The 16,314-nt window shown below is 42.6% G+C and overlaps 1 protein-coding gene across 4 annotated transcripts in view; it reads right to left on the reverse strand.

The window, feature by feature from the left end:
• ZNF605 (zinc finger protein 605) overlaps positions 1-14,285 on the reverse strand; it is a 68,277-nt gene extending 53,992 nt beyond the window's left edge. For 2 of the 4 annotated variants that reach the window (XM_073223851.1, XM_073223850.1), the window contains exons 1-4: positions 13,648-14,285; positions 11,528-11,672; positions 10,428-10,507; positions 9,196-9,296 (exon numbers count right to left, since the gene is read on the reverse strand). The gene's annotated coding sequence lies outside the window, so the exon portion shown is untranslated. Of the gene's footprint in view, positions 1-7,452; positions 9,297-9,664; positions 9,846-10,427; positions 10,508-11,527; positions 11,673-13,647 lie in introns of those variants that run through there. The other 2 variants (XR_012125934.1, XM_073223854.1) reach the window with 2 other exon arrangements.
• Positions 14,286-16,314: the final 2,029 nt, after the last annotated feature.

The raw sequence follows: 16,314 nt of genomic DNA on the forward strand, positions 1-16,314 counted from the left end.
AATCTGGGACAGGAGATGGAATGGCTATTTCTAATAATTTCAGCTCTTAAAAACTACAGACTTCAAAGCCCTGAAATCTCACACTGAGAGAACTCTGACATTGCTGAAATCATTGCTTACTCATAGCTATAGGGTTGAGATGGTGAAAATCAAGTATGTTTGGCTTAGTGAATTAAAAAGTCATCTACCCCAGATGCTCACTAATGCCTTATGTAAATTAAGATTGGTCTAGGAAAAGTCTCTTGATAATTCGAGTAGATAGCTGAGAGGAATCTGACAACTCAGCCTAGCAACAAACTCCTGTACTTTGCACTGTATGTTCTTCACTCAGAGATGGAAGCTAGATGTTGACAAACTACGTACAGCCTACAAGTCAAATACAGCTTGATGCCTATATTTGTATAATGGCAAGCTAAGAAGCTTATACCTTTTCAAATGGATGTAAAAAGAAAATTTATTGAATGAAATAAGAAAATTACTTAAAATTTAATACTCATAAATTAAGTTTTATCAGAACACAGCCAGACGTAATTATGTATGTTTTGTCTGGTGCTTTTGCACTACAGCGGAAGAGTTGAGTAGTTGTGCAGATGCTACTGCCCACAAAACTTGCCAACTGATGTAGAGCTTTTCCCTTCCCTAGAAAGGGGACTGTACTTTGCAGGAGGAAGCATATTCTGCCAACACCCCATGCTTCATTGTTACCAGCTCTATGTCCAACTTTCCTCTTTTTATAAGGACCCAGTCATAGTGGCTTAAGTCTCACCCTAATTTAGTTTAAGATTGGTTGTCTCTGTAAAGACACTGTCTTTAAATTCACATCCTGAGGTACTGGGAGTTAGGAGTCCAATATACCTTTTTTGACAGGACACAATCCAACCCATAAGTTTGCCCTCTTTCCCCCACCCACCAAAGTCATGTCCCTTTCACGTGCAAAATATGTTCACCCCAGCCTGACATCCCTGGAAGGCTTAAATCTGTTCCAGCATCAACTCTAAGCACAAAATCTCATGTAAATATCATCTTAATCAGGTATGGGACAGAGATGGGGGATGATTCATCCTGGGGCAGTATTCCTTTCCATTTTGTGAACCTGTGAAACCAGACAAGTTATCTGCTTCCCAAATACAGTGATCAGACAACCACAGTATATTCCCATTCCAAAAGGAAGAAATTAGAAAAGGTGTTAAGAGTCGCAAGTCCAAAACCTACCAGGGAAAATTCTGCTAGATTTTAAGATTTGAGAGTAACTCTAAATCCTGGCTGAATGCTCTGTCCTTTGAGCCCACTGGGTGGTGGCCCTGCCCCCTCATTCCTGGATGATGGACCAGTCCTCCAGAATTAAAAAGGTCACTTCACCCTCGAATCACAGAGGTGGTCCTGTCCTTAGGGTCATCCTTCCCTCTTCTTTACAATAACACATGATCAGGGTTAGATAGCTCTAACTGCCTGTTTCCTGAATGTGGAATTCCAGGAGTCAACTACATTCCTTTGTTTCAACCCTTCTCTAATCAGTAAACGTTAACAAGCACAAGTTGACGGCCATTCGGCAAGAAAATAGCATGCACTTTAAAAAAATGTTGAGGTCATGAAAGAAAGACTGCTCAGTTTAAAGGTAACTGAAGATATTTATGACATTGGCTCCTGAACCCAAATTTTGTTTTGGACATTATCAGGACAATTGGTATAATTTGAATAAGATCTGTGTATTTGATAATAGTATTGCATTTATGTTAGTTTCCTCAATTTGATAATTTCACTGTGGTTAGATAAAACGATGTTGAAGATACTCACTGAAATGTTTAGGAGTTTAGTTTACAGGACTTAAGTCTGCAACTCATGCTTCTTTCTTTTAAGAAAAATAAGTTTTCTTTTTAACATTTATTTTATTAAGGTATTATTGATGTATGCTCTTATGAAGGTTTCATATGAAAAAACAATGTGGTTACTCCATTCACCCCTGTTATCGTGTCACCCCCATACTCCATTGCAGTCACTGCCCATCAGCGTAGTAAGATGCTAAGGAGTCACTATTTGCCTTCTCTGTGCTACACTGTCTTCCCCCTGATCCCCCCCCATCATGTGTGCCAATCATAATACCACTGAATCCCCTTCTCTCTCACTCCCCACCCTTCCCCTTTGGTAACTGCTAGTTCCTTCTTGGAGTCGGTGAATCTGATGCTGTTTTGTTCCTTCAGTTTTGCTTCGTTGTTATACACCACGAATCAGGTAAATCATTTGGTACCTGTCTTTCTCCACCTGGCTTATTTCACTGAGCATAATATCCTCCAGCTCCATCCATGTTGCAAATTGTAGAATTTCTTTCTTATGGCTCAGTAGTATTTCATTGTGTATATGTACCACTTCAACTTTATCCATTCATCCACTGATGGACACTTAGGTTGCTTCCACATCTTAGCTATTGTAAATAGTGCTGCAATAAACATAGAGGTGCATATGTCTTTTTGAATCTGAGAAATTATATTCTTTGGGCAAATTCCTAGGAGTGGAATTCCTGAGTCAAATGGTATTTCTATTTTTAGTTTTTTGAGGAACCTCCATATTGCTTTCCACAATGGTTGAACTAGCTTACACTCCCACCAGCAGTGTAGGAGGGTTCCCCTTTCTCCGCATCCTTGCCAGCATTTGTTGTTCCTAGTCTTTTCTATGTTGGCCATCCTAACTGAAGTGAAGTGATATCTCATTGTGGTTTTAATTTGCATTTCCCTGATAATTAGCAATGTGGAGCATCTCATCATGTGCCTGTTGGTCATCTGAATTTCTTCTTTGGAGAAGTGTCTGTTCATATCCTCTGCCCATTTTTTAATAGGGTTATTTGCTTTTTGGGTGTTGAGGCGTGTGAGTTCTTTATGTATTTTGGATGTTAACTCCTTGTCAGATATGTCATTTTACAAATATATTCTCCCATACTGTAGGATGCCTTTTTGTTCTGTTGATGGTGTCCTTTGTTGTACAGAAGCTTTTAAGTTTGATGTAGTCCCATGTGTTCATTTTTGCTTTTGTTTCCCTTGCTCAAGAAAATGCATTCAGAAAAAAGTTGCTCATGTTTATATTCAGGAGATTTTTGTCTATGTTATCTTCTAAGAGTTTTATGGTTTCATGACTTACGTTCAGGTCTTTGATCCATTTCAAGTTTACTTTTGTGTATGGGCATAGACAATAATCCAGTTTCATTCTGTTGCATGTAGCTGTCCAGTTTTGCCAATATCAGTTGTTGAAGAAGCTATCATTTCCCCATTGTATGTCCATGGCTCCTTTATCATATATTAATTGACCATATGTACTTGGGTTTAATATCTGGACTCTCTAGTCTGTTCCATTGGTCTATGGTTCTGTTCTTGTGGAAAAACAAGTTCTTTTATAGAGAAAGACATGGTGAATTGTTAACATTTGGGGAACACAGGTAAAAGGCATTTAGGAATTCTTTACTATTCTGCAAATTCTGTGGTTCTGTACTCAACTTTTCTAAATTAAATAATTTCTAAAATAGTATGATATCATTTCTAAGTAAAATAGTTTAAAAAAATTAGGTCATGTTGTATCAGGTCAATATATCCAAATCAATCCTATTTCTACATACCAGAAAAACTATAAAATGGGATTTAATAAAGTGATTCCATTTTCAGAAATATCAAAATACAAAGTATAAAAAAATCTTGCATTGGAACTGTGCAGTATCTTGGCTATGGTTGATACATGAACCTACACAGGTGATAAAATTCAATAGAACTTAAAACACACACACACACACACACCCAAATGAGTGTAAGTATAACCAGAAGTTTCAAGTATTGTGGACCATCAGTGTCAATATTCTGGCTGTGATATTATAGTTTTTCAAAATGTAACATTGGGGTAAACCTGGCAAAGTGTATGAGATCTCTGTATTATTTCTTGTGCTGCAAGTGAGTTTGCAATTATTTCAATAAAAATTTCAATTAAGACAAATCTTATAAAAATGTACAAGGAAATTAATAAACTATCACAGATAGTCAATGCACAATTATGAAACTATGAACTATATAAACATTATTTTTTTAATTATAGGAGAATATTAAGGATAACCATGTATCACTAAATATGAAAGTTTAGAAAAAGCATTCAATTGTCTTGAAAGTATGCTACCAAAATAGACCAAGCACAAAAAGCAAGAGTAAATAAATCAGTAACAAAATGAACTGTAATCAGAGATTTTCCTCAATAAAATGTAGCAGGCCTAGATTATTAAACAGTAATATTTACCAACATTAAGGACTTGATCATTGTTACACAAACAATATTAGAAAATTTTACAAGGCTAGATTGCTCCCAAACTCATTTTACAACCCTAGTATAACCTTCACACCAAATCTGGTTAGAAACAGTAGAAAAAAAGAGTAATTGTAGATCAGTCTAATAGATAAAAATGTTCTGGATAAAATGGAATCCAGATTTCTTCACACATTTGTATTATGTCTGTTTTAGGTTAAACTATATCAAATTAACAATGACCATTTTAACAAATTTGGCAGATTATCCAATGATGTCTTAGCAGTATGTCCCATTTCACGTCCTCTTCTAGAGAGGGACTGCCACTCCTTGTCAAGAGTACTGTTGGCTGGAGACTTGCTTATAGCCAGAAGAATGTGGAGGTGCTGCTGCCCCCCATCCTATAAAAGGCGATGTGTTTTCCTTGCTGGAAGACTTGATCTTGCAGCTATCCAATTGCCCTCAGAGTCCACACAGAGAAGCTGCATGGACAGCTCTGACGTTACATGAAAGGAAATGGCCACCCACCTAGCCCCTAAAAAGTTCACGCTTTCCAGTTCTGCCACCAGTGGACAGCGACCACCTGGGAGCTCCTGAACCACAACTGCCCAGCCAAACCTTCCCCAAATTCCCAGGTAGCAGAAGGCATAGAAGATAATAGCATCTTTGCTTGCTATAGAGTTTTGGGGTGATAATTTGCAGCAGTCATGATTGGTTTAGAAATTTGGCATTGGAAGTGGTGTGCTACTGTGACAAAATCTTGAAACATGTGCCACTGGCTTTGGCACAAGGTAATAAGCATAATCTGTAAGAATCTTGAGGAAAATGTAATGAAAGCCTGAAGGACCCACAGACAGGGTGTAAGCAGAGCCTAATGGTCACCAAGGAGGGTGTTGGTGAAGAACATGAGGAAAAGCAGCACTGGAAAATGGAGAAAGGAGGCTGCTATGTATGGCAGAAAGTTTATCAACACTGTCCCCTAATGTAAATGGAAAATAGGACTTAAGGCAATGACCTTAGTGGTACAGCTGAGAGTTTCATTGGTACAGTGTTCAGTGCTGCTGGCTTCTTACTGGTAATGAGGAGGAGAGCGGTGCTGAACATGAACATTCTGTGGAGGATGTCAAACGGCGGAGGACAGTCTTTTCAGCCAGTAAGTAAAGGGTTCTCAGAGCAAGAAAGGTGTTCAGGGACCATAATATCCTTAGGTAAGATTTCAGAAAGAACTAAGGGGGCATCTCATAAACCCCTTCAGACAAATAAAAAAGAAAGCCTTCTAAGGACTTTGGAGGAATTCCCCTGTGGACCCTCCATCTAGAACAACATAGCTCCTAAGCACCTTGGGGGTGTGGTCTCACAGAAGGCTCATGGAGAGCCCAAAAAGCTCTGACAGATTTTTTGGGGAAGTGGCTTTTGCCTAATTGATACATAAAAAGCTCACTGTGTATTTTCCTATGTATCCCTGCCTCCCTCACCACTGCCAACAACACATATGTACAACTACTCCTCCACCAAAATACTCGTAAAGCAGAAATTTCAGAGCTTACCTCTGAGAATAGAAGTCAGTAAGCCCTCTCAGTGAGGTAAGTCATGGAGTCAGTTGTGAGTCCTAAGAACCAAGTTGCACATCTGGGCAAGAATTGTTTTTTAAGAAAACTTCATCACAACCTCAGTTTCCAAGAATATTTCTCATTGCTTGAGGCTGGAGACACACTAACTAAAGCGTTAACATGAGTATCTAAAATGGTGAAATTGGAAAATACTTGAGAAGAAAAATACAAGACAAAATTATGGTGAAGTATGGCTAAATCCAAAATCATTGATTAAGAGTCCAAGTGAATGGTGATGGGGGAGTCTAGTAAACATAATGTTCCTCATGTAACTGTAGATTAATGATACCAGAAAAAAAAAAAAAAAAAAGAGTCCAAGTAAAGAATTCATAGCTGCTATTAGGTAGGATTCACAGCACAAAGTGTTAAAGCTAACTACACTGTAAGAGTATACATATATGCACACAATAAAGTTTTGAAACAAGCCATATTAACTTGGACTGAGAAGGACAAACCCTGTACAAAATAAAAAGAGATCTTTGGACTCCCAACCTTTTTTGGGCAGGAAAGGAAGCTGAGAAGAATACTCAGTTGCAAATATGGATCACTTTTTGTGAATAAGGATGAGTTAGATAACAGTGCCAAGATCCAACAGGTACAGCCAAGAGCTACAGAGAATTCCCACAGAGCAGAACTGAGCTCTAATCAATGCACTGGTAACATATACCCAGTGGGATTTAGAAATGTCTATGGACCAGTGCTGCTGTTCCCAATATTAAATAGTAGCTACAGCACTGCCCCCACTATTATATTTTGAGTCTTTGAGGTTACAGGTATTCAGATTGACACAAATAGCACCTAACGAGCTGTACCCAAGGGAACAGCCCTGAACAGCCTCATCTGCAGCAGTACCTGATTAAGATGGTGAGACCCTAGACTTCAGTCTGAAGCCATGATGGGTAAGACATTATAAGGGGTCTCAGGAGAGCAGATGAGGATAGTTTGTGGGTGTGATTTGTCAAAGCCAGAAGACAGATTGTGGCAAGTTGTGTTTTCCAAAGACTGCTACAATGCTCTCCATATCCACCATTCTCTTAATGTGACAATGTGACTTTGCCATTCCTCCCATTGGGAAGGGAGGTCTATATCCCCTGCTCCTTGAATCTGGATCGTCTGGTGATTTACTTGTAGCCAATAGAATGCAACAGAAATGAAGCTGTGTGGCTTCCAAGGCTAGGTCATAAATGTAGAGGCACCTTCCAGTTGTTCGCAGGAACATTCACTGATGAAGACTTCACCTGCCAAGTAAGCAGTCCAACAGTCCTGAGGCTGCCATGATGTGATGAAGTCCACACAGCTCACACTAAGAATCCAAGGGAAGAATGAGAGATGCCTATACCACCCTGGGTATTCTAGCCCCCTGCTGTTCTAGATCCAGGCATCACCTGATTGCAACCACATGAGGGACACCAAGACAAGACTGCAAAACTGAACCTATCTTGAATTTCTGACCCAAAAAACTGAGACATAGTAAGTGACTAAATTTTGAAGTGATCTATTATGTGGAAGAGTGATGAGACGAACCCACAAAAGGACAATCTCATATTGTTCAACAGTACAAATAAATAATATGTCAAAGATAATTGAGTTTATTAATGTATTCAAATTATCAGTTAATGTAGAAATAGGTTAATATAAAAAACATAAGCTTAAGAAAAATATCCAATACATTTCAACAATCCTTTATGATAATCCTTAACAAACTAAGAATGGGAAGCAACTTCCTTTTAAGATAAAGGATAGCTACCAACCACATCATAGTTAAAGTACAACTTTAGAAACATTAAAATTACAGGAGGGCACTACTGGGATGACACCTCTATCTCTCATACTAACAAGCACTTAATCGTCATCCTGATCAGGGCAATTCAAGACAGGGAATGAAGTTCAAAAATTATGTGGACTGGAGAGAAAGAGGGAGAACTATGATTATCAGAGGCAAGATTTTAAAGGTAATTTTAGCACTATTGCTAGGAACAATATTGTTCCTATACACCATTTCAGATTGGGCTGCAGTAACAAAATGCCACAGACTGTGTGCCTTTAACAACGGTTTATTTTCTCACAGTTACTGGAGGCTAGAAGTCCAAGCCCAAGGTGACAGCGTATTTGATTTCTAGTGAAAGTGCTTCCTGGCTTGTAGATAGGCACCTTCTCAAGTCCTCAAAAGGCCTCTATTTGGTGTGAGCTGCTGAAGAGAGCTTTGGATGCTCTTCTTAGAGGTTAGCATAGAGAGGATTCTCATTCAATTTCTGGTGTTTGGTTTTTCTCTCATCCTACCCTCTCTTTTTTTTTTTTTTTTTTTTTTTTTTGAGAGGGCATCTCTCATATTTATTGATCAAATGGTTGTTAACAACAATAAAATTCAGTATAGGGGGGTCAATGCTCAATGTACAATCATTAATCCATCTCAAGCCTAATTCTCGTCAGTCTCCAATCTTCTGAAGCATAACGAACAAGTTCTTACATGGTGAACGAATTCTTACAGAGTGAATAAATTCTTACATGGTGAACAGTACAAGGGCATTCATCACAGAAACTTTCGGTTTTGATCATGCAATATGACCTATAAACCATCAGGTCAAATATGAATATTCATTTGATTTTTGTACTTGATTTATATGTTGATCCCACATTTCTCCTATTATTATTATTATTTTTATTTTTAATAAAATGCTGAAGTGGTAGGTAGATGCAAGATAAAGGTAGAAAACATAGTTTAGTGCTGTAAGAAGGCAAATGTAGATGATCAGATGATCAGGTGTGTGCCTATGGACTAAGTATTAATCCAGGCTAGACAAGGGCAGCAAGACATCCACGGATGCAGAAGATTTCTCTCAAAGCAGGGGGGGTGAGGTTCTGAGCCTCACCTCTGTTGATCCCCAAATTCTCACCTGATGGCCCCCCTGCGACTGTGCCTGTCTTAGGTTGTTCCTCCCTTGAGGAATCTTACCCGTCTCTGGCTAACCAGTCATCTTCCGGGGCCATACAGGGAAATGTAAAGTTCTACCCTCTCTTTTTTATAACAAAAAAATATTCTTGTCTTTCCTTTTGACATCTCATCAAGGCTTCTAATAGGCTATTGACACTATCTGCTTGGTATAATCCTTCCAAAGAAATACATATTCTTCTTCCCTAAACTAGACAGACAGTGCTGGATAACAAAACTGAATTTGAAAACTATCTGCAACAGGAAATACAATCTCAGTGTAGAAAGACCATCCATCATCAAACAGCGGTTGATGGGGAACTGCGGGCATCCTTCACATGCTACCGGCATCATCACTTTTGCACCCGATGATCTGAAAGGGCCTACCTGGTGGCGGCGGCAGCGAATGTCCCCAGCCCCAGCTGTTATGTCACAAGGACCAGGACCAAGGGGCTGATGCACCCAGTCTGCGATAACAGCCATCATCTCTGAAAATAACAAAGATATTCAGCTATGAACAAAACAACAAAGTATCACCACAGTCTAGTCATGCTGGAAAAAGCATGATCACTGTTTTCCAAATCACTGTGACCAACCCTCCATGCTCAACCCTGAAATGAAACATGCATAAAACATATCTGAGGTGGGTATCTATTACGCCAACAAAAACCCAAGTGTAAGACAATAGACTAGTTATAACAAACCAAAGAAGTCACAGTTGGACTGGAACAGAATCAAGTGACTAAAATTTATAAGGTAGGATAAGTGTAATGCACTGATTTTATTTTTCAGTACAATGAAAATTCCCTTTTCATAACACAGACTGTTACAAGCATTTATCCTTCAAATTCATTACCTCTTTCTGTAGCTAACACTGAAGTCATGGTGACATTTAGACAGCTTCCATAAGGAAACCTTGCAGTGAAAAGATATTTAATTATGCTACTTGCTCAACATCACATCCTATCATACTGTAAATCCAAATCTTCACATCCACATTCTGGTCCAAGTGTGGGGGGAATGAACAATCTTTACACCTATTGGAAAAGGAGTATGTTCCATTACCTAATAGCCTCCTAACTCAGAATCCGGAGACTATTTCTATTTACTTTGCACTTCTTGAATATGCACTAACATAAAATGAAGCTCTGAGAAAAAGGGAATTATCAACCAATCTATCTGCCAATTCCTACCTCCCCTGTTCTTTGATATAATTTTAAGACATATACTAACATGTATACAATTCTTTTAAGTTATATTCAACTACAAAGGATTGGTTAAATAAATCATGGCACTTATTACAATGAAATACTACACAGCCATTAACATAATGAGGGCTCAGTCTCTTTATGGACATGAAGATGTCCCAGTAATACCATTAAGTGACCAAACAAAGCAGGTAACACAATACCCAGATCATAACATATGTAGATTCTTACTTTTATTTATTTTATAGATGAATACTAGAAAGTATAAAAATAAACATAACAACATGATTATCCCTGAATGGTGAGAATAGGACTTGTTTGCTCTCCACTTATCTATATATATTTTCTGATTTTTCTAAAGTGAACACTTTGCTTAGGCAAAAATAATTTAAGTTCTTACAATTAACTTACCTAATATCTGCTCTCATTCTTCATGTCTCTTCCCCTCACCAGCAAAATTTCCTTTAGAAAAACCTTACATTCTAGTTGAGCTGAAAAAAGGATGACAGATTTGCTTTGAATTTTCTAAAATTTCAAAGATTTCATTTGAAAAATAAAATATCATGGCCAAGAGTTTTTGGGGAAAAGCACATCCTCGTACACTACTGAATGGGAGTATAAACTGACCCAATTTCCTGAAAGCAATGTGTCAAGTGGTACCAAACAAGCCTGAAACATTGCCTTTCCCCAGAAACACCCCATAAAGAAAGGTAAAGTGTTTATTCTAAGTAATGGGATTGTGGAAGTTATTATTTCACTCTTATGTCTTCCAAACTTCCAAAGTAGTATAGACCTATACTACTTTCACCATAAAAAAACAATTACAGCAATCATTTGTGGTAAAAGGCATTAGGGCAAGAATTCTATCTTTGCTCCATCCAGCATTTGTGCAGGGCACTCTCCACACACACAAGTAGACAACAGCTCAGCATGAAACTGATCAAACTGAGAAGTGTCTACCGCAAAGGTTCACTTCTTTACTTTTCGAATCTCTTTTTTTAGAGAATTTAACAAGAAGAAAGATAAGAATTTGACTTTCACTTCTGTTTATCACATTTGTATTCATTTCTGGAAGTCATACTCATCTAAAGCAACCACTTTCAAACTCTCAGTGATTCAGATACATTCTACCTCTCAGAGGACTCAGAGCGCCAAGAGGAAGCTATGCAACAAAACCTGTCTACAAATGACACTTGTTCTCCGTTTCCATCTCTGCTCTTCAGTACCAAACTCTGATCACCTTAAATACATTATGGTTCTACAAATAGACTCTTTAGGAAGAGGCAAATTTGTGGCAATGAGACAAATGTGATTGGATTTGACATCCACCACCGTCACCACCTTACATATATTAACTGTGTTCTCCTGTTGCATGGTTTCTTTTTCAAAGTTTTGTTTCTGTTTCCTGGTTAGGGAGGCAACTGTCACCCTAATTCCAGGCTAATGACACGAAATACAGCAGCCCCCCCCACCCCACCCCTGTTCATGATTTCTTTCCTGTATCCCCTTACCTGCGGGCGACCATAGTCAGGAAGCAGATGATCCTTCTTCTGACACACTGTCGGGTCAACAGTGGCCTAATGCTGCGACACAGTGCAGCCATCACTGCCCTTGCTTCATCCTGTCACACAGGCATTTTACCACCTCACATCATCACTAGAAGAAAGGTGAGGGCAGTCCAGTAAGATTATGTTGAGACAAAGACATCATATTCACATAACCTTTTCTACAGTCTATTGTTACAAATGCTATATTTTATTATTGTTGTGAATCTCTTATTCTACCTAATTTATAAATTAAACTTTATGTCATAGGTAGGTGTGTACAGGAAAAAACATAGCACAGAGAGAGTTGGGTACTATCCACAGTTCGGTTATCCACTGGGGGTCTCAGAACATTATGTCCGGCAATGAAGGGGGGACTAATGTACATTTCAACATAGATTCCTTTTAAGACTAATACTTAACCTAGAAAACCCGGCAGACCCTACCGATACCCACACCAGTGATCTGCCCACTCCAGCAGCTCAAGGACCAAAGGTGAACGCTGTTCTTGGGCGACAGACCGCTACAAAAGTGAGAGGAACTGTTCCTTCCTGAGTCCTACGGGTTTGCTGATAACCTTTCTTTTCCAGGTCTTGTCACTGGCTGTTCCTACAGAAACCTCTGGCCTGACTCCTTCACCTTAGAAAGAAAAGGGAAAAATTCACCCAGCCTATGCAGGCCAGAAACACAGGCTTCAGCGATCCCATCCGGTACACCCAAAGTCAGGAAGAAAGCCCAGAGAGAGCAGAAGAGATGTCAGGTGGGACGCAGCCTTATGCACAGGCATGCCTGCTGCTTGGCAGGCAACCCAGACACATACACACACACACACACTCCTCTGAGCCCAGAGAGCTTGACATCACCCAAGAAGAGCTCACTGCAGCATTTTCATTATATTTTCTTGCTGGAAAATGAGAAGCTGCACTTTTCTTTGTCTTTCCCTGATTTTTAGTTAAAAAGGACCTGAGTCCACTCTACTACCTCATGTAACAGCACTCAGTGTAACTCCAATCTTTGTGAAAATTAGGCCTTCGGTTCAACCTCTAAGATTTAAGTTTGGGAAGTCTCTTGGCTTGAGTAGTAACAGGACACAACAGTCTACCTGTTATAAAGAAGGGAGGCTGTTTCTCTCCAGACTGTTTCCTGAAGCTTTTGGGTGCTAGTCTAAGCTCAGGACAGCACCTGCCAGCTCAGTGGGTACCATGTACTGAAGCCCAAGAGGTCCCAAGAACCACCAAGAAAGCTGGGTCTTCCCTGCACCCTTACCTGTCACTCAGCAGTGTCTCCCGGACCTTGCAATTGCCTTATGGGACCAAGGCAGGAATCACTGACACCAGATCTTGGGGAGGGGTGTTCCCTTTGGAACTTAGGGGCCCCTAAGAAAGATGAAGGGAAACAACCAGGAGATGAAATTTGTGGCCCAGGAAATAAAATGCCTACCTCAAGTGACTTTCAGTTCAGTCGGTACATACTACATCCTGCTGAATTACCTCCCTCCCACCTCCCTGCTCCTTGCCTTCATCCCAGTGTGTTTCTGTGTCCTCCTAGACTGTGGGCAATAAAGCAGGGACTTGGTGTGCCCTGCTCACTGCCGAGTCCCCAACACTGATAACAGTGTCTGGGATGAAGCAAACACTCAAGAAAAGGTTGTCCACTCTTTCCACAGATGCCTGTTTATGCCCACAAGGGGCAAACGCTGTGCTAAGTCTTGCGGAACCAGGAGTGAACAAGTCAGGCAAGGCCTAACCCTTGGGGGCTGACAGCTGATGGTGTAAACAAGTCATAAACAATAAACACACACATAAACAGGTGTTGGCCATTACTTCCTGGGGAGACAGCTCCCATCCCTTATCGGGCAGAGGTATGAACGGCACTATACATCAGTGAACAAAACCAACACAAATCCCTTCCCTCAAGCCCAGTCCCACTTCAGGCTCTGGGTTTTTCCTGTTCCCGCCACCGGGGACGCGGGCTCCTTCCCATCCGCCTCTCCACTCACCTCCTGGGGGCTTCCCTGGACCACTCCCACCCGTCACCATCATACCATCCCCTCCCATTTTCTTCATAGCAAACACTGGTTTACCTACTCAATTGCTGAGTATTTGTTCCCGCCATCCTCTAAGTTCCAGAAGCACTCCGAGAGGCCTGGGAGGATGGGTCCCCCAAGGCCGGTGCCCGGCCCAGGCCCGGGTCTCCCGAGCGTCCGAGGCACTGTCCGTGGCTGAGGACGGCAGCCGAGGCGGACCCTGGCCTCCCCCGGGGAGGTGGGCAGCGCGCCCCCCCCGCAGCCGGGCGGCAGGCCCAGCGGAAAGCGGGCCGCGGGCCCTCGCCCACAGGGGCGGTGTCTCGCAGGCGACACTCGCGTCTCGGGACCGGCCCAGGCGCTTTCTAGTCCAGCGCGCGGAGGCCCTCGGAGGCTGTGCCGGCCCGTAGGAAGGGGCTGCGTCAGACACAGGGTCTCGCTCCGGTACACGGACCCAATGGAGGGCCGCAGGGCCTAACGTTCATCGGGATGGCCTGGCCCTCGGGCTCCTGCTGCGGCATAAGAGCGGCCCGACAACCCGGGTCCTCCCACCGCAGACACACTCCAGCGGCGGCCAGAACGGTCTCCAAGGCCCGCCCCCACGCATCGCCTGCCGCTTCCGGTTTCGCTTCCGCGCGCGCCGGCTGACGGAGGCGGAGCGTGGGGGGGGTCTATAGGCGCAACCTGAACGGCCTTGCACCGGGGATACCTCCAGGGCGGCTGGGTGGAGCTTCTTGAAACGAATGACCTGGGCTTCGGGCTTCCGCTGGCCTGGGCCTGGCTTCGCAACATGGAGACACGCGCCGCTACGGCGGACGCCCCGAACCTGGCGCCTCCGCGCTGCTCCAGCCACAGCCAAAGCCTCTCCAGGCCCCGCCCCCGCGCGTGCCCACGCCCCTCAACAGACCAATGGGCGCCCTGAGTGACTGCAGGGGCCGTGGGAGCTCACATGTGATCCCCAGGCGGCTGTGGTCCTGGTTATCCCGGGATCCACTGAATGCAGCTTCTTAAAACGAGTTTTACTGCGCTCACGTGCCGCAAAGCTCACCCGCCAGGAGCGGACGGGTCTGATTTTCGGTAAACGTAGAGCTAGCTGTGTAGCCCTCATCACGCCTGGTTTCAGAACATTCCTGGCAAAACGATAGCATCCCCGGCTCCACTCATTCCTCAGCCCCGCCACCGCAGAGCAGCGTGGCCCCCACGGGTCCGCCTGCTCCGGACATCTCACTTCCCTACGTGGCTTTGCTCCCGCCGCTGTCCCCAACTCGGGTGCTGTTCCTACTCACCCTCCGCGATCCCAGGGCCACAAGTATCCCCCAGCAAATCTCCCGAACCGCAAAAGTCCGATGAGCTATTTTACATCCTCTGGCTTCTTCTTCTGCATTCTGATGCAAATCCCAACTTGGTGTGCAGATCTGGCCTCCAGTCCCCAGACGCATCTCCACCGCCTACCTTGGGCTCCCTTTACCCCAGGACTTCTGCCTGCCTTTCTTGCTAAGTCATTGTTCCTGAGCCTGCTGATCCCTCCTTGGGCCTAGACCCCTTCTTCCAGACCTCCTCAAACTTGGCTCCTTCAAGTCCCAGCTCATATAACTGCCCCTAGGTGAGATCGTCCCTGACGCCCAGTAAAGGGGCCCTCCCACGCCACCCATTTTACTTCCTAACAGCACCTCCCACTGCCTGAAATTACCTTCTCTGTGTTTATTGCCAGCTCTCCCCTACTAGAATGTAAGCTCCACCGGACAAGAGAAATTGTTCAGGGCACAGCACATCATAGCCCAGAAATAGATGAATATTTATCCAATGCATACATGAATGTGTGAAGTTAGATGAGTTGAAACCATAGAGTATGCCCTTCAGATGCCATTCCTCTGTCAGTGAATATTGCCCTTTTTTAAGTACAAAAGCCATCCTAACAAAGCCAACACGATCAGGCTCAATTACCTGGAAATGTTAAATTTTCCAGAGCTCGTTACACTACCTGCCATAGACACACTTTGTGATTCACTGTAACTTATTAATCAGTGGCTATTTCCTCTCCTTTGATAAAAGACAGCTCCCATTCCTTCTATAGGATGTGATCCCTTCCACTGTAGAGATCCAGAAAACAGAAAAAGAAAAACAGGAGGGGAACGGATCCAGTGTTTCCCCAAAGCAACACAAACAGTGGTACTAGGGAGACTTTTTTTTATGTCATTTAGATACTAGTGTACTATTAGTAAAAAACAGAACTGGACTTACAGATTTAGATTGGAAGGGAGATTTGAAACTCCCCCTGGGTGGGAACTCTGAGGGAAGATGCAGCAAGATATTCTATGTGGTGCTGGGACGTCAGGGGGCACTAGGAATTCAAAGAGTATGAAAGAGAAGAGGCACTTTCCAGGAGTAACTTTATGGTTGGTGTAGAAAGTCCATTTGAAATGATGACAAAATTTATCTGGTCCACAAAGGAAACAAGGAGATTGCTGTGTAGCCTCTACAGGGCTAGCGTTGAAGAAATCCCACCCACCCAACCAACCAGGCTGGCTGTCCCCTTCAGAGGGGTGGTGGGAGGAATGTCTCTCAACACTCAAATAGCAAAAACTGTCCTTCACAGAAAACCAGCTTATCTCATGATCTCAAAATCAGCTTCAATGATTCCTGTGGCTAAGCATCTTTCTTTTGTGTAAACAGAAAAGTAAAGCAGGGTCTGCCTTTGCTAAACCAAGCTGTTTGGCATACATTCTCACAG

Source organism: Manis javanica, chromosome 15, assembly GCF_040802235.1.
Source record: "Manis javanica isolate MJ-LG chromosome 15, MJ_LKY, whole genome shotgun sequence".
In the NCBI taxonomy this organism is placed as follows: domain Eukaryota; kingdom Metazoa; phylum Chordata; class Mammalia; order Pholidota; family Manidae; genus Manis; species Manis javanica.